The sequence below is a fragment of the Ailuropoda melanoleuca genome, chromosome 1 (assembly GCF_002007445.2).
Source record: "Ailuropoda melanoleuca isolate Jingjing chromosome 1, ASM200744v2, whole genome shotgun sequence".
Classification (NCBI taxonomy): domain Eukaryota; kingdom Metazoa; phylum Chordata; class Mammalia; order Carnivora; family Ursidae; genus Ailuropoda; species Ailuropoda melanoleuca.
In genome coordinates, this window is record NC_048218.1 from 1,157,126 (window position 1) to 1,181,362 (window position 24,237).

A 24,237-nucleotide genomic window follows, 5' to 3' on the forward strand; every position below is an offset into this window, starting at 1 on the left:
GCTGTTTCTCCCCGCTCCCGCCCTCTGTCCCCTGCGCTCGTGGCCCGCCCGCGTCCCCGCCCCCGAGGGAGCTGCCTCCCGCCGCTGCCCGAGACTGCACGTGGGGTCCCGGCCTCCAAACCCGGCAGGTCCGAGGGTACTCAACGCGTCCAGCAGGCGTTTATTCGGGGAGGCGGGCGCTTTGAACAAAGACCTTTCTTGCTGGGGGGCAGCGGATGGAGGAGGAGGAAGCTGAGCTCCTCCTGTCCAGCCTGGTGGACGCAGTGGCCGCGTCGTGGCGGCCCCTCAGCCTCGCTGCCTCCGCGGGCGCAGGCCCGGGACAGTAGCGCCTGCCCAGGCCCCGCTGCCGGCCTCCTGCGGGGGCCCTGGGTGGATGGGCCCTACTCCCCACGCAGCCCCACTGTGCCCACCACCCCTGTGGGGTCCTGCCCCCACTTTACAGAGGGTCGTGAGAGGTCCGGGAGGGTCAGTGAGAAGGCCATCCCGCTCCGCCCTGGTGCACTCCTGCCCCAGAAGGGGGCCTAGAACGCCCCTTTCCTCTCTGGGGTCCAGCTGCTCCTCACCAGCGCCTTCTCGGCCCCTCCCAGAGTTATGTCTGCTCCTCTGGCCACTTCCTCAGGCCAGAGCTCGAGAACCCTGCCTGACTGCAGGCCGCCAGCTCCTTCCGGCTCAACGGTGCCTTTGGGGTCCTGCCCCCAGAGCCTCCCAAGGCCCCTGCACTCAAGCGGGGCGCCTCATATCCAACTCCCCCCCGGAAAACGGCGTTTCCCTGGACCTGTCCTCCCAGTTTGCAGAGAATGGAGCCCCCAGCGCCATTGCTTTTGGCTTAGTAACTTTTAGTTTAAAGTTCTGGATTCACCCTCCTCCATCCCTACTGGGTCCTCTCCAGGTGAAAAAGGGCGCTGGTGGTCCCTGGCAAGGACAGAAATCAATTAGAGGGTTGTGACCCACTTTTTTAAACATGAAAGAGAACAGCACAGAGGAGAAATGATTAGTACACACTCTTTTGCAAAATTTTTGTTTCACGTGCGGACAGAGAGGTGAATTGGGGGTCCACCGGGTGTGTGTCTGTGTCTGATAGGCACTGGGGCAGCGGGGGTGTGTGTGTCGGTGTGTTCATGCGTGTGGTGGACATGAGCACGTCCTGGGTCCAATGGCTATCCCTTCCTGTGGCTCACGGTCCATCTGTCCATCTGCCGGTCCACCATTCCTTCTATCTGTGGGTCAGAAGCCCCACTTCAGGGCAGGGTCTGAAGTGTAGCATCTCACCTCTTCCAGCTCACCTGCCCCACAGGCTGGTCCTGCTCCCACCCAGCCCAACCCATTCTTTTTTTTTTTAATGTATTTAAATTCAATTAATTAACATATAGTGTATTATTAGTGTCAGAGGTAGAATTCAGTGATTCAACCATTGTAATAACAGCCGCGCTCATCACATCCCATGCCCTCCTTAATGCCCAGCACCCCAGCTACCCCATCCCCCCCTCCAGCAGCCCTCAGTTTGTTCCCTAGAGTTAAGAGGTTTGTCTTATGGTTTGTCTCACTCTCTGATGACTTCCCATTCAGTTTTCCCTCCCTTCTGTGATCCTCTGCACTGTTTCTTTAATTCCACATAGGAGTGAAACCATATGATAATTGTCTTTCTCTGATTGACTTACCACAGTTTGGCTGTTGTGGACATTGCTGCTGTGAACATTGGGGTGCAGGTGCCCCTTCAGATCGCTCCATGTGTATCTTTGGGGTAAATACCTAGTAGTGCGATTGCTGGGTTGTAAGGCAGCTCTATCTTTAATGTCTTGAGGAAGCTCCATACCGTTTTCCACAGTGGCTGCACCAGCTTGCGTTCCCACCAGCAGTGCAGGAGGGCTCCCCTTTCTCCACATCCTCGCCAACATCTGTTTCCTGACTTGTTGATTGTAGCCATTCTGACTGGTGTGAGGTGGGATCTCATTGTGGTCTTGATCTGTATTTCCCTGATGATGAGTGATCAGCTCAACCCATTCTTACATCTTCAAATCAACCCATCAGCTCTTGTCACAATCTCAGTGCCCTTAGTGTTTGTTGGTCTTCGTGCTTGCTGCCAACACAGCCAGCTCCCTACCTGCACTCAGCAGCGCACCACGGCGGGCTCCACCATTCTCTGCTTATATCTGCTGCTCCTGGGGGGCTGCCTGCCTCTGTAAATGCCTGACAAGGGAAAGACCAGGTGCGCCGCCAACTGCCTTTCACACCTGGGCGTCTCCAGCCTGCCCGCTCAGCCTTGACCGGGGATGGCCGCCCCGCTGGACTGGAGCCTCTGACCAGCTGAAAACTTTGGGCAGCCGGGCAGGCAGCTGATGGAACCAGTTGGTCATGGGGGATTTTTCCTAGCAGAATTTGGGAACGGCAGGTGAATGAGAAGACATCCACCAGATGCAATATCATGCCCCCCGAAGAAATCTAATGAAATAAGAAGGGCTCATGCAGACACACTTTGCCCAGCACCACCCATGCAGTGGGCTGCTGTGGCATCAAAGGTGCACGTGAGGAAGGGGAGGAGCCCAGCTGTTGGTCGCCATTGGCTCTGAGCGCTAGAATTACAGGAGACGTTTCGGCTGCTCTCTGTTCTTTTCCACATCGCCAAAGCTTCATACAGTAAACATTTATATTAATTTTAGAGTGGGCCATTTCCTCATTTCACTGGTGCAAGGAAATGTGTCAGCTCATGTTGAGTCATCGGAGGGGAAGGGAGGGGTCCTCGAACTCTCAAGTGCATCATCTAGCAACCTGGAACATTCTAGTTCCCAGGACCGCCTTATCCCCATAGGAGGATGGAAGGAAGGAGTCCAGGTGATTCCCGTTTCCTGCCAGCCTGGCAGCCTTCCACCGCAAACAACACAGCCCCGTCCCCCTTCCTTCCTTGATAAACAGTCGGCCGTGCAAAGCCCCCCTCGGGCAAGTTGACTTCAGTGTTGCCCCCACTCCACTCCTGCTCATCCCCTGAGATAAGCCAGGATGCCTGCTCGGTGCAGAACAATCCCAGCTATGCAGGCAGCAGTCCACCAGCCCACACACACCTCAGGATCAGTGCTAACGGATTTCCAACCCCTATCCCAGCCCACCCGAGGATGCGTTGTGGCCTTTGCCCTCCATGCCCATCCCCACCCTCCCCACCCTCCCTGCTTTGTGCTCAAGTCCATGGCGTCACCCCACTCCATCTTCCTGCAGAGCCCCCATTGCTACCTCATGTTCTTGTTCCTTCATTTGCTCATTTTTTCAGGTATTTGCTTATGCCCATCTTACCTCCCTGCAGGAGAGTTCAGGCCCCCAAAGGACAGTCCCTTTGCTTTGTTCACAACTGAACGGAAGGAAGGGGGGACAGAGCAAATGCAAACATGTTAAAGCTGAGGCAGGCGTTTCAAGGTGTTCCTCACCAGGAACCCCAGTGGAAACCTTCAGGGCAGGACTGGTCTGCACCTGCGACAACCTCCACCTTCCTTTACCCGTCACCTTATGTTCATTTGTGCACACCTCCCCACTCGCTCTCACCCCCAAAATGTGAGTCATTTGAACACATAAAACTAGCGTGTGCTGTAACTCATTATAAAGACCCCCAAACACTACCCACAAAGCTCCAGCCCTGCTCGACCTGCCTCTTCATCTCAGTCTCCTGACAGGATAGTCCTTGCTATTATAACGCTTCTGCTGGTTAGTTTAAAACGCATTTTCTAGATGTGTGTTACTCTAGAACTGTAGAAGGGTAAAAAGTTGTTTCCTGAAAATCTTAGAACATACAGGAGATAGTACCCATGGCTCTAGATACTTGCTTTATTAATGCAATGTATGCTGTAGCTTTCCTCCTGTCAGTATGGATGCATGTATTTACACGATTGCACACATGTTCCATGGTATGAAAACAGTGTTCTCGGTGGTCCCACCATTACTGAGACTTAGGCTGTTTTGAATTCTCTGCTTAAAATAATACACTGCCTTGAAAAGAGATGGAACGCATGACAAAGAATGAAACAGAAGAGACCAGTGTGGAAAGCACAGCAAAGAAAGGTTAGATGGGCTCATCAGTGAGCTCTAGTTAGCTGAGGAGAGAGCCAGGAATCTGAAAACAGCTCTACAGAAACCTCCACGCTGAGACACAAAGAGAAGACAGAAGGGTGTGGAAGATAGAGCTGTGCTCCCGGGAGCACAAGAACTCTTTGAAGAAAAATGGCTGAAATTTTTCCAAAATTAATGACAGGCACCAAACCATAGATCAAAGCTCAGAGAACATGCATCAGGATAAATGCTCAAAAAAAAAAAAAAGTAAAACAAACAAACAAACAAAACAAAACAAAAATTCCATATGCATGACATATTCAAGCTGCTGGGGAAAAAGACATAGAAAAAATCTCTAAGGCAACCAGAGTACAAAAACAGAAACATCATGTGCAGAGAAGCAAAGATAAGAATTATGGCACAATTCTCTTCAGAAACTGTGTAAACTGGATGACAATAGCCCGAAAGAAACAAAAAGCGTTGATTCAATATTCTATACCAATGAAAATATATGTTAAAAATTAAGGATTAAAAAAAAGACTATCTCAGACAAACAAGGAAATTTATTGCTGGCAAACTGTAAGAAATGGTAACCCACGTTCATCAATCAGAAAGAATGGTGTCAGTCCCCCACTGGATCTTCGGGATGAAAGGAACAGCACCAGAAATGGAAGAAACGAAGATAAGATAAAGATAAACCTTTTTCTCCCTTTGTTTTTAATTGCTATAAATGATAGCTGCTATCTACAGGAACGACGGTAACCATGTATTGTGTTGATGGCAGACATAAAAATGAAGTGTATAAAAATATCATGAAGGATGGGAGGAAGGGATTGGAAGAATATTGTTTGTAAGCTCCCTACACTACATATGAGGTAGGTCTAATACTATTTGAAGGTAATTAAATTACTCAGAGTAATTTAAGTAATTTAAGATTTATATTATAAACTCTAGGGCAAACACTAAAAAAATTGTAAAGCAGTGTAAGTAAGAAATCAAGAGGACATAAAACAAAATGATTTTTAAAAGTGATCAATTGGGGCATCTGGGGGGCTCATGTGGCTAAGTATCTGCCTTCTGCTCAGGTCATGATCCTGGGGTCCTGGGATTGAGTCCCACATAGGCCTCCCTGCTCAGCTCCCTGCCACTCCCCCTGCTTGTGCTCTCTCTTTCTGTCGAATAAATAAATAAAATCTTTTTTAAAAAGTGCTCAATTAACCAAGAGAAGGCAGAAAAAGAGTAAAAGAAAAAAAAAGAAACAAAGAAAGAAACAAAAACGGATGGAACAAATAGAAGACACCTAGCAAAATTATGATTTTAATCCAATCTTATGAATAATCACATTAAATGTGAATGGTCTAAATGCACCAGTTAAAAGGTAAAGATGGTCTGATTGGATTTAAAAAAAAAAAAAAGCAAGACTCAGCTATATTATGTCTGTAAGAAATCCACATTAAATATAAAACATATAGATTTAGAGTGTAAGGATGAAAAGAGATACACCACTCAATCACTGGCCAAAAGAAAACCAGAGTAGCTAACTTGATAGCAGACAGACTTTTGAGGAAGAAATATTATCACACATCAAGAAGGACTTTACGTAATGGTAGCATTAATTTTCTGAGAGGACACAACATCCATACGTGAAGATATAGCTAAACAACAGGCCTCAAATCGTATGAAGCAGAAACTGACTAGACCGAAAGGAGAAATGGATCCCAGATTACAGTTGACTGTCAGTGCTCTACTCTCAGTAATTGTTAAAACAAGTGGACCACAAAATAAATAAGGGCACAGAAGACATGAGTGTCATCAGCTACCTGGACGTCATCGGCATTTATAGAACACTCCACCCACCAGAGAATAAGAGTAAGAATATACTCGTCTCAAGTCACCTCGATATCACCAAGATACACTTTTTTCTGAGCCCGCAAGGTCCACCTCAGCAAACGGAAGAGAATATAAATCATAGAAACTGTGCTTTCAAGTCATGACAGGACGAGAAATCAAAATGATATCTGTAAGTCCTAAAATATTTAGGAATCTTAACACAACTCTAAGTAAGCCCAAGGTCAAAGAGACATCTGAGGGAAATACAAAAACATTTCAAATTAATTAAAAATGAAAATACAACATCTCAAAATTTGTGGAAAGTGGTGAGGCGGTGCTTAGTAGGAAATTGACAGCACTAAATACCCATATTTAAAAAGAGGAAGGATCTCAAAGAAAAGACCTCAGCTTCCATCATACAAAACTGGGCGCTGGGGAAGGGGGTGCAATTAAGCACAGAGGAAGCAGAAGGAAGGAAACACCACAGACCAGAGCGGGAAAAACGCAATGGAAATTAGTGACACCAAAATCTGGCTGCCTTTTGTTGGTTTTGTTTTGCTTTGGTTTGGTTTGGTTTGGTTTTCAAGCTCTGGCCAGACCGATCATGAAGGAAAGAGTCCTGAGGTCACTCACCCACACCAAGAACGAAAGCATGGACATCACTACAGATCCTGCAGCTTTTCAAAAGTAATAATGGAACGTTACAAACAATTTAGTTTTATGCTAATACGCTCTATAGCTTAGACAAAATACACAAATTCCTTGAAAGACACAGATTGTCCACCCTGATACAAAAAGAAATTTTAAAAGTCCAAATCGCTCTATATGTGTTGAAGAGATGGAACCCATAACTAAAAACCTTCCTGGAAAACAAACCCCTAACCAAATAGTTTTGTTGGTGAATATTTTAAAATATTTAGTGAAGAAATAACTGCCAGCCTGCATAAGCTTTTTCAGAAAATGGAGCAGGGAACAGTTCCCAATTTTTTTCACGAGGCCTGTATTACCCTGGTGCCAAAGACACCACAAGAAAAGAAAACTGCAGACTTCATGAGCAGTGTGCAGAAAATTTTAACAAAATGTTAGCAAATAAAACTTGGTAATATATAAAAAAGATAGTACATCATGACCATGTGGGACTGATTGCTGGAATGCAAGGCTGGCTTAACATTAACAATCCAGTGTAGGGGCGCCCGGTGGCGCAGTCCATGACACGTCTGCCTTCAGCTCAGGCCATGATCCCAGGGTCCTGCGTTCGAGTCCCGCATCGGGCTCCCTGCTCAGCGGGGAGCCTGCTTCTCCCTCTGCCGCTCCGCCTGTTTGTGCTCTCTCTCTGTCAAATAAATAATAAAATCTTTTTTAATATATCCATTGTAATTCACTGCATTAATAGAAAAATGGAGAAAAATCATAGGAACATCTCCCAAAATGCAGAAAATGAATATGACAAATTAAATACCCATTCTAGAAATAGAAAGGAACTCTTCAGCCTGATAAGGGACATCTACAAAAAGTTTCCTGATAACACTGTACTTCATGTTGAAAAACTGAATGCTTTCTCCCTACAATAAAGAACACAACAAAACAGAAAAAACATTGTTATTCAATATTATTCTGGAAATCGTAGACAAGAAAGTCTTTAGCTGAGAAAGAGATGAAGAATGTACAGATTGGAAAGGAGGAAATAAAAATGCCTATTAGCATATGAGATGATCATTTATAGAAAGTCCTAAGGAATCTACCTATAAGCTATCAGAATTAATAAGGGAGTGTAGCAAGGTTGTAAGATGTAAGGACAATACAAAAAAATTGATTTATTTCTATATACTAGCAATGAACAATTGGAAATTGAAATTTGAAATAATACTTAAACCAGGGATGAATGAATAAAATCTATGCAAGATCTGTGTGCTAAACACTATAAAACACCAGTGAGAGATGTTAAAGGAGTTCTGAATGTAAAGTTAGTTATACCATGTGTTTGTATCAGAAGACTCAATATTGTTAAGCTGTCAGTTCTCCCTAAAGCGACCTCTAAGTATAACATGATACCAAGATAAAACCCACCAATGTTTTTGGTAATATTAGCAAGCTACTCTTAAAATTTATATAAAAATGCAAAGGACCAAGAATAGTCAAAAGAATGTTGAAAAAGAAAAACTAGTTGGAAAGTGTACCCTACCTGATTTTGCTAATTTATTATAAAGCTACAGTAATTAAAATGGTGCAGTATTAGCCAAAGAACACATATATAGATCAATAGAACTGAATAGAGAATAAAAAAATAGACCCATGTGTATATAGTCAATGAATTTCAGCAGAGGTGCCTGAAATTTTATATTCCCCTTCCCCGTCAGGTGGCAGCTCAGGTGTGAAAGAGCAAGACCCATGGGGGTGGGTAAAGCCATCCTGGCTTATGGGGCGCCTGGGTGGCACAGCGGTTGGGCGTCTGCCTTCGGCTCAGGGCGTGATCCCGGCGTTATGGGTTCGAGCCCCACATCAGGCTCCTCTGCTATGAGCCTGCTTCTTCCTCTCCCACTCCCCCTGCTTGTGTTCCCTCTCTCGCTAGCTGTCTCTATCTCTGTCAAATAAATAAATAAAATCTTTAAAAAAAAAAAAAAGCCATCCTGGCTTAAAAGCTCCATTTCCCAAATACAGCTCAGGAAAGATTGGCACAACATCCAGCAAGAAGTATGCCCAGTTACAGGATTTGCTTTGAGAGGAGTTCAAATCAACGGCACGCCCACCGGCTATTTCTAGAGCATGCATAGACCGGCAAGTCCAGGTGCAGTGTGCCAATCATCGGTCATTTTTATCATTAGCGTTATTCCCGTGTGGTGTTCCACCTTTATCAGATTTCCAGAGAAACACACCTAGAAAGCTAAACCAATATCAAGCCCATCCACGGAGATGATAAAGGATTGTGCCAACCCTTTACTCACCCACCAGAATTGGCTGGATAGAGCAGGACAGACAATACCGTGTTTCAGAGGACGTAAGCAACTGGGGTGTTCATTACACCGCTGGTGGGAGCATAAACCTGTCGATCACTTTTAAAAACTAGCTGTATCAAGTCAAGTGAAACTTGCACACATCCTGATCCAGCAACTCCTCCATTGAGAACATGCCCAACAAACGCAGTTGCCGATGTTCCCTAGAAGACACGCAAGAGTGTCATAATAGCAAAAACTGGAAACAACCCAAATGTCCATCAATAGTTGTGTTAAGTTAACACAGTAAGATACTGTTCAGCAATGATGAACAGGCTACGGCGACAACGTGATGAAGCTCACAAATACTACTGCTTTATGGAAGAAGCCAGACATAAATGAGTACATATTTTAAGATTCCACATACACTAAGTTCTTCCTGTTTAATGGTCCAGAATATGAAAGGTCATTATTTTGGATCATAAGAACACTGAGACATTTTTCAATTCATTGCACAAGAGAAGTGTAGCCTCCAGAATTACATCAGACAAAGACAGCGCAGGTGTCACACACCTGCTAAAGTCTCTCCCCCTTATAAATACAGGAGCATAGAGTGCCACCAAATGAAATCCGTCTGTGCATTTACTGAACATTACCCTGTCTCAGGAATATAAGGATGGGTCACTGTCAGAACATCTATTACTGCAAGAGTCCACTTTGTAGGTCAAAAGACAAAAGCCAAGTGATTATATAAACAAATTCCATGATGTTTAATACAATTCAATACTTGATGATAAAACTTTTTAGATATCTTTAGATATCTAAAATTAATTTTGAAATACATTCCTTTTAAAAATGAGCAAGGGGATGCCTGGGTGGCACAGCGGTTAAGCGTCTGTCTTCGGCTCAGGGCGTGATCCTGGCGTTATGGGATCGAGCCCCACATCAGGCTCCTCCGCTGGGAGCCTGCTTCTTCCTCTCCCACTCCCCCTGCTTGTGTTCCCTCTCTCGCTGGCTGTCTCTATCTCTGTCAAATAAGTAAATAAAGTCTTTAAAAATAAATAAATAAATAAATAATGAACAAGAAGAAGATGATAAAAATTTGATAAGAATAAACATTAAATTATTCTTGTGATAGGTCAAGGAAAGAAATTAAGACTAAATATTGGAATTGAGCATTTGCAGATGACAGCATTGTTCATTTAGGAATTCCAAGGTCAGTCAGAACACTGCAGACACATTAGAATAAATAAAAGTTGAGAACAGTAGTCAGAGACAAGGTAAACAATAGTTTTCTTACAAATGAATAATAATAAATTTAAATATGATGGGGAAATGTCTTAAAATAGTGACAAAACACATGAAATGTCTAACAGTGAACTTAGTAGGACGTGCATACAACTTGATGAAAATGATAAACTTGTATCAGGGGATTGAAAAGGAGACCTTCGTAAATGGGAGGCCCCTCCCCATTCTGGAAAGAGTAAAGCCTAATGGTTGAGAGAAGACCTTCCAACGTCAGAGAGAGGATTAAGCACCGCGTGGGCGCCCAGGTCGGCCAGCGCAGGAGCATACCCTGTGAACACTCCCCCTCCCCCACCCACACACGCACACTCCCCTCCTGACCCTTCATCACGGTGGGAAGTGTTCACACTTCACCTTTCATTTCAGGCCCTGTGTGCAGGGGAACCAGCCAGGACAGCCAACAAATTCATGGGTAAGGGTTCACACCAAGGGCCAGGGAATGGACAGGCAAGAGTGCACCCTTTTAGCCAACTGACCCACACCTGTTCTCCAGTGTGGACCTTGGCAAGCATTGTCCACGAAATGGTGGCAACAACATGGTTTGCAGAATGCCATCATCCTCTTGGCACTCCCTGTCTTGGGGAATGGTGCCCCGCCCAGTCCAGCTATGTGGGACCCTCTGTGTCACCCTTCTCTCTTCCCTGCATCCCACCCCGCTCTATCTTGTCTCTTGAGTGCATATGCCTCTCAATCTCTACCACTATCACTCTAGTCTAAAGAAGGGTGGTCACAAAGGCGTTCCATGCTCTCTTTCCTATTCCAACCTGTCCTCCCCCCTGAAAACAAAAGGACAATTTCGCTGCTTCTGGAGAGCCAATGGTGGCTTCACCACCCTATGGTTTGGTGCAATGGCCTGCAGACCATGGCTGCGGGGCCCTGCTTCTTTCTCCACCTTCATCTTGAACCTCTCTTCATCCATCTCCTGCTTGATTTCCACTCCTCATTCTGGCCATGCTCCCTCCCACTCTGCGCCTTCGTTCCTGCTGTTCCCTGTGCTAGGATGCCTATCCTCTTCTCTCGTGAGTTTAGTGTTCTGGGTCCTCAGGCCCATCCGTGGAGCCCCTCTTGCTCCCTCATGGCACCATAATCCCATCCTGACTTGGATGTGGACCCCCGTATCCCCAGTGCCTGGCACAGGCCAGCCCGCCTTGGCTGCTCCGTGGCAGGGAGGTCCTTCTTGTCTTCTCTGTAGCCCCTTCACGCAGCTGGATTTTACTCCTGAGTTGTAGATTCTAGAAAAGCTCAAAGACAGTCAAAGTTCTTTCATGTTTGGCGACGTGCGCCGGTTGTCTTAATATCTGAGTGGCAACGTGGCTCAGGGTTGGGTGTGTTCTAAGTGTATTTACGATCCGGCCTTCGTGGCGCGCCTTCCTTGTTACTGTGCGCCTTCAGCGTGCCAGTCTCCGGAAGCTCCCGGAGAGTTCCAAAAGCACAGCCTCTTGTTGAGAGCTTTATTGCAGAGATGGGTATCACCACGTCCCTGCATGTTCACCTGCGTCTGTGCTCCTGAGACAGTGGAGACGCGTGGGCTTCAGTTCAGCCTCTCCCTGGGACTTTCATCCCCGTGCAGAAGCCGTCCCCTGGCAGCAGTCAGGTTCAGACGGCGTCACACCCGCGCTCAGTAACATAGGTCTGGCCCAGAGGCGGTGGGGTGGGGAGGAAGACACCACCCAGGGTCATGAGGAATGGGGCGCTGACTCACCTTGTCCCTGAGGGCCTGGCTGTCTGGCTGACAGCTTTATGCAACACACAACAACCAGAAGCGTGTGCAAGAGAGGAGTCAACGCAAGCAAGGAGCAGGGCCCGCGGGTCTCCATTCTTCTGACTCTGTCTGTGTCTGAGCACCGTGCCCACCGGGCTTCACGGGCTTCTGTCTTCAAGAATTTAACCAAACGTGGGGACCGGTCCTCTCCCCCTTCGGCAGGACTCAGGGTGAGGGCGAGCAGCTGGATGCCCTGTGCGGCTTAGGCTGGGCCCACACCTCCCCTCTTTCTCCACTCAGCGGCCCCCCAACCCAGGGGGCCCCAACCTTCCTTGCTGCAGAGATCCCTGTCTGGGTGCAGGGGCCCTGGCTCTGCACGGACAGCTCAGATGTCATGTCTGTCCAGCAGCTTCGGGGAACCCCCACAGGTCCTTGAGAAGTGATGGCTGCGGACAGGAACCCTCTGCGGCCGAGGGCGGTGGGACCTGCCACTCACGGGGTCAGGCGTTCCTGGAGGATCCCTGCCCTGACTCTGGGACTCACCCAGTCTGTGACGTAGGAAAGTCTCTTAACCTCTCGGTGCTGAGTCTCACTGGGGACGAGGGGAACAAAGGAAGTCCGCTGGGGCTCTGGAGAAGACCAGGCAATTCTGTGGGCAGACAGAGGTGGCCACTGATCAGCCCCACCAGTCAGCAGGGTGACGCCAGCCACGACCCCAGGGAGACACCCTGCACACCTGTTAGAATGGCTGATGGCTAAAAACCGACCACACCCAGTGTTAGTGAGGGTGTGGAGGAACCCAGACTCTTGCCACTAATCATGGAGTGGGGATCTGCCCCGACTTACAGTGGAGTTACGACCGATAAACCCATTGTCAATTGAAAACACCGTATCTGGTACAGCCAGCCTTCGGCACGTCGCAGCCCAGCCTGGCCGGCCTTCAGCTGCCGAGAACACCTCTTTCGCCTCCAGCTGGGTGTGGACTCGCACACGGCCTGTCTTATGAGAGAGGATTGAATAGCTCTGTAACTGACCGAACACCGTACCCAGAGTGACCGACGGAATGGCTGTCAGTGTGTCTGTTGGTCGTTGACCCTCGGGACCGCCAGTTGCCCAGCAACACGAGAGACGATTGTACCGCAGGGTCGCCGGCCCAGGGAAAGATCCACATTCGAAATCTGAAGTACGGTCTCCACTGAATGCGTCACCACTTTCACCCCGTTATAAGCTCAAAATATTGTAAGTCAAACCAGCATAAGTTGGGGACCGTCTATATAAAACGGAACAGACACTTTTGAAGACAGTTTGGCAGTTTCTTAAAAAGTGAAACGTGCCCCTGCCGTGTGGTCCAGACGTTCCCGCCCTCGGTGTTGACCCAGGAGAAAGGCAAGCAAGTGTCCATGCAGAGGCTCGTGCCCACATGCACAGGATGGCTTCAGAAAACACGCGTCCATCAGGAGGTGGACGGAGAAGCCAACTGGAATTTCCCTGCAGCGGAATGCCGCTTGGCAGCGGAGGGGCTGGGTGATGGATGCACGTTACACCTGGGGAGCTACCCACACACCGGGCTGCGCGACGGAGCCAGGCCGAGACAGCACACCGTCCGATCACAGGTGTATGGCAGCCCAGGACCCGCAAACCGACCCGTGGAGCAGCCCAGGTGCGTGGACAGCCAGGAACGGCAGGTGGCAAAGGGGCCGCCCAGGAAACGCAGGCCACACGGGGATGTGTCCGCTATGTGGATGGTGCCCGTGGATTCCTGGGTGTATACAGGTTGTCAAACCATATCAAACCGTCCACTCGAATGTCAATGACATGTCAATAAAGCTGCTGAGAAAGATATTAGAAATAGTTCAGGTATTATTTAACCCTCGAGCGATTAGCTGCCCCGGCTGGGAGCCCAGGGTACAACCCTGTGTTGGTGGCAGTGGTGGTGGCAGTCAAAATTAGTAAACTTTATTTAAGCATCAAAGGGTCAAGTAACAAGCAAAAGGCAACGTCAGCTTTGTTCTTTCCGAGGAGCGGACGTCAGGACCCAGAGCAGGACGTACCTTCAGAGTTCAAATGCCCCCAGTCAAGCCGCAGGGGGGGACAGCGGCCGTGGGGCAGGGCGGAGAACGCAGCTTGCAGACAAGACAGATAGAAGGACCCCTTGGAAAAGGGACGCCGAGCTTCGGTGGGGGACTTTGTCACAAGAGCGTTACCTGGGACGGTTGTTCTCTGCCCCTGGCTGCTGGCAGAGCTTCTCAACCCTGGAATTCCCTGGGATGGGGGTCACCTTCTGTTACTCATCACAAGTCCCTCTAACCCCACCTGAGTTTCTGCTAAGAGGGTGACTCTTGCAGGACGGATGGGGCTGGTCGCTGGGGGAGCCCGTGGTTAGGCCTCCCGGAGCTGAAGGGATGGAGGGTGAGTTAGCCACCAACGCTAGTGATTTAACCGATCCCACCTCCGTAGTCAATCCCACAAAACCCTCAGCGGAAGGGTTCAGAAAGTGAGCATCCCCGCCCTGGCCGGTGCACGCCCCAGCTCCGGGGTCCCTCCCACACTCGCCCTGTGCACCTCTTCCTCTGCCTGTCCGTCAATCCTTCCTACTGTCCGTTATAACAGACCAGCAACAGTCAGTGAAGTGCTTTCTTGAGTTCTGTGAACTATTCCAGCAAATTATTGAAACTGAAGAAGGGTTCAGGGAGCCTCCTGTTTGTGGCCAGTCGGACAGAAGTGTGGGTGACCGGGGCCCCACCACTGTCCACTAGCATCTGAAACCAGGCAGACTTGAGGGACAGAGGCGTCAGGCTGGGGGTGTGCTCGGACTCTGGGTATCTGGGTAGTTAGTGTCCGGGTTTCCTGGTGTGGAGCCCACGCGCGTGGTGTCAGAAGTGTTGTAAGTGCGGAGAACGGCTATCCTTCACACCCCACAGGGAGGCAGGAGGGCCACAGAGGCTGCCTTCGCCCCAGCCCAGGGCCCACTCCCAGGCTGATGGCTGGCTGGTGGGTGAGGGGTCTGGGTGAGCCAGGGGGCTGGCAGGTAAGGACGTGGGGAGGCTGGGGTACACACAGGAGAGTTGGTGGTTGTTTTAAGGGGGTTGGACGGCCGCGGGGCCTGCTCAGTATGTGGTTAGGACCAGGTAAGCAGCTGGGAGGTGTGTGGGCTCATGGGGTGGGTGGAGAATGGGATGGAGAAGCCAGGGAGCAGGGGGGAGGGGAGGTAACAGGGACTCTGTGGCAGGACACTTTGCTGAGCAGCTGGGAGACATGGCAGCACCTGGAGGGGATGTGTGGGCTTGGGCACCAGAGGAGTGCTGGGGGGACCCTAGGAGATCAGGCCGAGAGTGACCCAGGCTGAAGCCACCGGCATCTGGAGCAGCACTGGGAGAGAAGGCCACTGGGTCATCCTGGGTCATTCTGCTCCTGGCACTGGGCCCCAGGACCCATAGGCCGGGATGGGACAGGCCAACAGAGGCTCCTCCCAGGCTCCTGGGTACGAAGACAAAGCACGTGCTGGTGGGTCTGCAGCCCCCAGTCCGGGCGGGCGTGGTGGTGGATGTCCATGCCGTACATGACTTCTTTACCTCCAGCAGGCCTCAGAGCCTGTTGACCCAGCACAGTGTTCTCAGACATCCCCTTCGCGGCCACTGTCCCCGTGCACAGCCACTTCTGTGAGCCCATCTGCTTCTTCTCCAAAGGAGTGTTCTGTGAACAGGCCATTAGCCTGGAGATTGGCGCCATGCTGGGCAAAGGCCATCAGGTGGCTGCAACGGGTCTTGGTATCACATGAGAGCCCAGTGCCGGTCATGGATGCAGGAACCACCAGGGGGATGGCGAGGCCCAGCCCTTGCACCAGAGCCTGCCGTGCGGCTCCAAGAAGAAACCAAAATGCCAGTCGCTGCCTTCCCTTCCTCCTCAAACCAGAGTAAGCAGAGCCCACCCCACCCCCCAAAACTGCCAGCCTTCCGGAACAATCCTGAATCATGCTGGGACACCAGTGACAGGGCCAGTCCGGGAGGGGCCCCTTGGGCTGCACCCGTGGGAGTCCACAGGGTCAGGCCAGGCTCCAGCTCCTCACGCCTGCTTTCTCTGGAGCAAGAGTAGGGCGGCAGCCCATCCCACCGTGTGACCGCAGTAGACCCCAGCAGACCCCATCCTGCCTCAGGCTCGGGCCCCACACAGCAATGAAGACAAATCAGCTCTGGTGAGGCACAGCCACCCCAACCGTGTGGAGTTCCTGTGCTGCCATGACAAAGGGCCACAGACCAGTGACTGAGCAGAAATCTGTTGTCCCACAGTCTGGAGGCTGGACCCCTGAGGTTCAGGTATGGGCAGGGCTGACTCCTCCAAAGGCTGGGAGGGGATCCTTTCCAGGCTTCTTGCTGCTTCTGCTGGTTCCCAGTGATCCTGGGTGTTCACGGGCTTGTAGACACATTACTCCAATCCCTGCCTCTGTCTTTACATGGCTATCCTCTCCCCATGTCTGTCTCTTCCCTTCTTCTTATGAGGACACCAGCCATTGGATTTAGGGTCCACCCCACTCCAGTCTGCCCTCATCTTAACTCATTACATCTGCCAAGACCCTATTCCCAAATCAGACCACACACTAAGATTCAGGGAAGGACCTGGATTTTGTAGACATACCACACAGCCCAGTGCAGCGAGCACTGGAGGGCAGAGCAATGGTGGACAAATAAAAGGACGACTGTTTCCTAGAAGGCCACCTTGAAAATGTGATGAATGACATGTTTGATTTGTGTCTACATGTGAAAAAATGAAAAGTTCATTGCAGAAAATGAGAGGGCTTGGAACCAGTGGGTTTTCTTGCAGCTCCAGGAATGCCTTACTAAAATCCAGCTCCTTACATGTAGAAGGGACTGTGGTGTCCTCGTGTCCCCTACACTCAGCCCAAGCCACTCCACTTTGTTTTTGTTTTGTTTTGTTTTGTTTAATGATTTTTTTATTATATTACGTTAGTCACCATACAGTACATCCCCGGCTTCCAATGTAAAGCTCCATGATTCATTAGTTGCGTATAACACCCAGTGCACCATGCAATACGTGCCCTCCTTACTTTAATGTCGGCTACGTCCCCTGTTCAGAGCCAGGCTGGAGTGCAGAGGAACGATACCACCCTCACCACGACCACATGGGCTGCCCCCAAGCTGTAGGATGCCCCCAGCAGATGCCTTTCTGCTGGAGGGAGACACCACACTCACGAAGAGGGAGACCATATCTTTGTAAAGATGTCTACCATCTCCAAATTGTGTTCAGCTTCAATGTAACTCAAATAAAATGACAAAGGAGTTTTATGGGACCTCACAAAGTGAATCTAAGATTTGTATGAAAGAACACATGTCCAAGAATTGTTAAGACATCCCAGAAGAACCAGGTGGGGAGTTCGCCCTGCTAACTCAAGTTACGTTAAAGCTACAATAATTGGGGTGCCTGGTGACTCAGGCAGTTCAGCATCTGACTCTCGATCTCCACTCAGGTCTTGACCTCAGGGTCGTGAGTTTGAGCCCCACATTGGGCTCCACACTAGGTACGAAGACTACATAAAAAATAGAAATAAAAGCTACAATAATTAATACAGTGTAGTGTGGGCAGAGAAATAGACAACAAGATTAACCAAGCAGAGTAAAAAGCCCCCAGACACACCCTCACAGAGGTGGAAACACACCAGGCACTTACAGCTCCTCTGAAAGGATGGGCCTTCCAAATGGTCCAGAGTGATTAGCACCCATGGGGTTAAGAAGGAAATTGAATCTCTACTTCAGATTCTGATTCAGAAATAGTGATGAATTCCAAACAAATTAAAGAAATGTAAATGTAAAAGGAAAAATGTTTTAAACTGAATATAGAGAAGGATATTTTATGATCACAAGAGAAGGAAGGATTTCTTAAAGCACAAAACTTTCATCCATAAATGACAATCACATTGAAGTAAAGGACTGTTAATAAAAAGACACAAAAAGGAAAGTGAGTATCAGGCTGCCAACTGAGAAAAGCCATTTGCCACAAAGGATTAGTACCCTGAATATATAGAGAACATCTACAAATAAAAAAAATTAAAAAGTCAGGGGCTCCCAGTAGGCTCAGTCAGTTGAGCATCTCAGCTCAGGTCTTGATCTCAGGGTCATGAGTTCAAGCCTTGTGTTGGGCTCCATGCCCAGCCTACTTAAAAAAAGAGGAGGGGCACCTGGGTGGCTCAGTTAAGCATCTGCCTTTGGCTCAGGTCATGATCTCAGGGTCCTGGGATCGAGTCCCACATCAGGCTCTCTGCTCACTGGGGAGCCTGCTTCTCCCTCTCACTCTCTTTCTGTGCTCTCCCTCCCTCTCTCTCAAATAAGTAAATAAAATCTTTAAAAAAAAAAAAAGAAAAAATCAAATGACATGAAAGATGATGGACTTATGAAATGTCACAGAAACGATGTAGGAATGTCAAGTATGGAAATGAAAAGTTGCTGTCCCTCATAAGTAAGCAGTGCAAACTGAGACTCAAGGTGAGGTTGCTTGCACACTCACCAGATGTTGGCAAGGGTGCAGAGTGATGGGGCTTTTCCACATGGCCAGTGGGTCTGTAGAGCAATCCTGCTTTGCAAAAATACTTGTTTCCTTGTAAAATTCAAGATAAGCACACCCAATGATACCACTAAGCATATCCTAGATATGCACCCTGGAGCAGGGTTTTTCAAAGTTTTGAACTGTATCCATTAGGGAGTAAGTCAAGTTAGTGGGACACAAGAAGTGATGATGATGATGGCGATGATGATGATGATGGTGATGATGATGATGATGGTGATGATGACGCTGGTGATGACAATGGTAATGACGATGGTGTAATGATGATGGTGATGATGATGATGGTGGTGATGACAATGGTGATGATGGTGATGATGATGATGGTGGTAATGATGATGGTGGTGATGATGGAGGTGGTGATGATGATGGTGGTGATCATGACGGTGATGATGATGGTGGTCATGGTGATGGTGATGATGATGGTGATGATGATGGTGATGATGATGATGGTGGTGATGACAATGGTGATGATGGTGATGATGATGATGGTGGTAATGATGGAGGTGACGATGATGTTGATGATGATAATGGTGGTGATGATGGAGGTGGTGATGATGATGGTGGTGATCATGATGGTGATGATGATGGTGGTCATGGTGATGGTGATGATGATGGTGATGATGATGGTGGTGATGATGATGGTGGTGATGATGATGGTGGTCATGGTGATGGTGATGATGATGGTGATGATGACAATGATGATGATGGTGGTGGTGATGATGGTGGTGATGCTGATCATCATGGTGGTGATGACAGCAGTGATAAGAAATAGAATGGCACATACTAGCAAGCACTGCACTCTCTAGAGGTAGGGCTGCTTCAGAACTGCTGGCCTGTGTGTGTGTGTGTGTGTGTGTGTGTGTGTGTGTGTGTGTGCACGCCCTGGGTCAACAAGTTTGGAAACACTGTCTAGAGAAACACTTGGATACAACCAAACCAGATGACATACACAAGGTTTGTGGGAGAAAAAAACAACCGACCAAATGGTCAGGCCTGGAACACCACACAGGTGTGAACATGAACTACACACACATGGCTGGTTGCACTCAGACCCACTCCCCACCCTTCCTGCGCTGACTCTGACCCGCACCCAAAACCTGCATCTCCCAGCCTCCTGTCACCAGGCTGTCAGCAAGCTTCAGCCAACGGGAGGTGCTGGCAAGAGGCTGGAAGCTGGGAGGAAGGAGAAGCCAGGGCATTTCTCCCACTGATCTTGCTGCAGGGGGCGTGTCAGCGGTGTGTCCCCTCCATGTCCCAGCCCCCACCCAGAAGTGTACCTTGGCTCCTGGCACGTGGCCTCCTCCCCTGCTCCCTCCAGCTGGGGGACAGAGTGGTTTCCTGTCACTGCCTCAGTTCGCCTGCCTGATATTTCGGTCCTCACCGTGCCTTCAGCTCCCCACATTTGGTTCCTTCTCCCGACCTCAGTGTGGATTGTTTTCCTTATTCATCCTGAGTGACACAGGAGCATGCGTCAGCATGATGGGCCTCAACAATATAATCTTCTGGGAGAAGTTAGCAGAAGAAGACATACAGGGTAATTCTTCATAAAGCTTGAAAAGCAAAACAAAATGACATAGAAGTGTCCATGCACATGGGGTAAAATTGTGATGAAGAGTAACGGAGAGGCTCATGGGAACGGGAAGGTCTGTTTCTCAAGGTGGGTCATGCAGCAGACGCCGTTGCAGCCCCACCCAAACCCCCAGGGCCTGGCCAGTTCAGGGCACAACCTGGACGAATGAGCATCTGCTCTCCGCCCAGGGGCTTCCAGATGCACCCCGCAAACCAGAGTGGTGCAGCTCCTTTGCCTGCCAGGTGGGCTAGCTCTGAGCCACAGGTCTACCAGATGTCTTCCCCTAGTGGCAGCTGGTTTCTCCCAGGCCCTTTGATGGCTGATTCCCGCCACATGTCATTCCTCCAGGTCCTGCCCCTGTCTCCAGGGATCATCTCCTCGCCTGGAATCCTTGTCTCAGACGGGCTTCTGGAGCAGCCTGAAGGCGCAGTGGTGTGTTTGGGAGTTGTTTTTATGTTACCACTCTTTGAACTCTGCACATGCAGCACACACGCACTTCTGACACATGTTGTGTTCTACAATAAAAGTAAATTAAAAGCCATAAGACCAGAATTACAAATGTGAATGCATTTTTGTGATAGAACGTAGCCCCTCCGGGAAAGCTCTCGGGTGAAGAGGGGCATCCAGACCAGGTCCCCTCCTGTGCCGTCAGGAGCCGTGTGGGGCCTGGGAGCCCTCCTGGCCCTGGATCCGGAAGCATTGGCCAGAGGGGCTGGTGGGACAGAGCTCAGGAGGGCGGCTGGCCCCCACCCTCACCCTTCCCTCCCTCCCTCCCCTGTCCATTGTCCCCCCTTCCTCTGAGCTCCCACAGGCTCCCCTGTCTCTCCCCCCTTTCCTGTTTTCTGTCAGGGCCTCAGCCTCCCTCTCAGAGGTTTTGTAGACGAAGGAAGGAAAAGGGCAGACACAAGGCTGGTGGGTGGAGGGGAGACCAATGGCCCGCCGTGCCCTTTGCCCAAGGCCTGCAGATCGCCGGGGCTTGGCACTTCCTCCCAGCCAGCTTTGCTTTGGACTCGCTGGGGCTCTATGTCAAGGTTCTAGAAAAATTCTTGCCTTCGTGCCAGCGTCGCTGCTGTGCCCTGACACGGCGTGTGAAGCAGCAATGCCAGCAGCACTCTCTGCTGAGGGCGAGCTGGTGCAAAGGTCCCCTTAGAGATGCCCCCAGGTCACCTCAATTTCATTATGGCAGAAGGAAAAGGGAGCCGGCCCCAGGTCACAGGCTGAGAGCTACAGAAATTCGGTGACAGGGAGCTGGCTGGGGTCCCCTGGGCAGTGCCTGCACCCTGCACCCGTGGCTGGCCGGCCACGTTTGGAAGGTGTGAGCTTCTCTGGGTCCACTCTCCTTGCTGTTGGGGTGTCTGGGCACCACCCCTTGTGCTGGTGACAAAGGCACCTCCCTTCTTCCCTCCCTCTTTCCTTCCTTTCCTTCCTTCCTTCCCTCCTCCTTTATTTCAAGAACAAATTGGTAACATATGTTAGGAGCCGTAGGAATGTTCGGATCCTCTGACTCTGTAGCCTCGTTCCTGGGGCTGAGTCGTAAGGAAGCGATTCAGATGCCCCCTGAGACGCGCGTGCAGAATAGGTTCAGAGTGACATCATCCACACACACAGCTGGAGAAACTTGGATTACCCACTATCGCTTGGGTAAGTCAGCAAATGGGACACTAGGCAACATTGAAAGCATCCTCGGGTGTGTGGGAAACGTCTTCTGTATTAAATACAACGGGACGCAGATGGGAACGCACCATATGGCCGATGTCACAGCAACGTGTGGACCCGGAATCTCCAGGGGGTCCTGACCCGCACCCGCCACAGCATCCTCTCTGCTCCTGCCGCCTCCATGCCCTCCGTTGCTGCTCACCGCACCCCTACTCTCACAGGGAGGAGGGGAGCATTCTCTAGAGAGTTATATCTGGCATTTCAACCATTCTTCAGCAAATAGCTGCCGAGTGTCATGATGCCTACGCCACCGTGACTGGGAATAAAACCATAACCTGAGTCCCCATCTCCAGGAGCTTCCGGTCTGTTAGGACAAACTCACACACAACTTCAGAACAGAATGGCAAGTGTTAGATAAAGTCATGAATAGGTAGGGGGACCGTGAGACTCACTGTCGAAGCTGAGACGTCGGGACAGAAGCTGCACCAGGAGCTGTCCCAGGAGACCCAGGGCCCTTGGGCGTCGCCATGCAGACACTGCAGAGCGCTGAGGGCAGCAGCTCCCTGGCGGGGGTGGGGAAGTCTCCACCCAGGAGTCACGCTTGATCGGGGGCTCAGAGAACACAGTGCCCTCACCGGGCGGTCTGGGGAGAGAAGACCCTCCAGAGAGAAGGAAACATGTCGGGAAGGGCAGAGGCAGAGGCACGAGGGCTGGGGACATTCATGCAGCTCAGGCCAGAACTGATGGAAACTGCCTCCCACCTGGTCTGCACACACAGGTGCCACCAGACAGGGCCTGCCGAGGGTGAGGACGTCCTCGAGCCCACCTGTGTCTTATTTCCTATGTGTCCGATGCTTTGACATCTGGGCCTTGACCCTGGAGGGATTGCCTTCCTCGAGTTAGCCAGTTCCAGATAGGATAAATAAGTCACCCCAGGAGCAGACCAACCAATCCCCCACCTGCACCCCCTCCTCTACAGGGCTCTCACTCTGGGCCACCATCCCCCTGCCCTAATCACCCCAGGGCCAGGGACCAGACAACAAGGGACAGCCCCTATGCCCTAGGGCCTGCTGAAATTGTTCAAACTAGCCAAACTTAAGTCTGCAGACCCTGCCTCACCTATTCCTCCCACAGAAACCACAATAAAACTCTTGCCCACATTTTCCCCTCACCGCCTCTGCCTCCTGATGGACCGTGGTGCTTCCTCATGGGGCCCTGGGCAGCCTGCCTCCTGTTTCTTGGGACCTCTGAGCATAAACTCCCTCCTTCATGACAGTCATTTCCATGTCGGCCTTTCTTACCATTCCTGATTGAAATGTACCCCAGGAACCATTGAAACCACATGTATCCTGGATGCCTGCCAAGGGCCAGGCCTGGTGTGAGGCAGACGGACGGAAGCCCGGGCTGCAGACCAATGCATAGCCAGGTTTCACAGAATTTCATGGCCCCTGCTGAGAAGTTTGGGTTTAACTCTGACTGGGGCCCACTGAGGAGATCTACACTTATGGTGGAGCAAGGTCATTCCCATGACTGTGAGGAGGTTTGTCCGCCCTGCGTGAGACGCACAGGGGCCCCAACCTCTTCCTTGTTGACCACTTGCTCTTACTTTCCTTGGGTTTATTCTGTTCCTCTCTTAGGAACTTCTACTGTTGAACGCTTACTCATTTATCTTCATTCTTTCTTCTTTAATAACCAAAGCATTTGGTGGTATGAATTGCCCTTTGAGCGTGGCTGGGGCACCACACAAATGGGATATGAAGCATTCTTGTTCTACTTATTTCACACGTCATGTGCAGTTGTAGTTTTTTTAATAAACTTCTTTATTGAAGTCTTCATGCGTATAAAAAAGTACACAAATTCAAAGTGTTTAGCCCTATGAATCTTCACAGAGTAAATACACCGGTGTAACCGAGGTCAGGAGACAGAATGTTACCAGGACCCTCACATCCCTCCTGATTCACCAGCCTCTACCAAGGTGACCGCCTTTTCTCGCTTCAGACTTGATGTCTCTGTTCTCGGTGCACAGGATTGGGTTTTCTTGATGCTTGCACTATGTTTGGACTACAGGTGGCAGCTGAGTGTGTCTGAGAGCCCTCCAGGAACTCAAGTCTCGAGGTCAGGGTGTACCTGAAGTCTCATTGGCCAACCAGGACTTCCTATGTTGATGGATGTGGAGACCCGCACCTCCAGCCTTTCAGCTACAGACCTGGGTCCTAAAGCTCACAGACAAGATGGTTCCCCTGCAGAAGCATCGAGAGGAGGGCTGTGGAGAGTCAGCTGTCCTGTCCCCAGACTGAATTCCTCTGCGTGTCCCTCCTTGAGCTTGCCTGGAATCCTCTGCCAGCTCTCCAAAAATCTCTTTCTCACAGGCAAGCAAGAGCCATACTTACACCTTTGGCTCAATGTTACAAATTCTCACTCAGCAGTCTGTGGGGCTGAGCCTGTCAGCTTGCCACAGGATGACCCCATAGGTGATTCCAAGCAGGGGTCAAATCCTGACCATGAGAACACCTATGGGTGTTGTTTTTAGAAATACAGATTCCTGGGCTTTTCCAAGACCGTGTGGGGTCAGAATCTGCAGAGACAAGGCCCAGCTGGGTGGTCGTTGCCGTCCTATGGGGTCTTGTGTGGTTCTGATGATG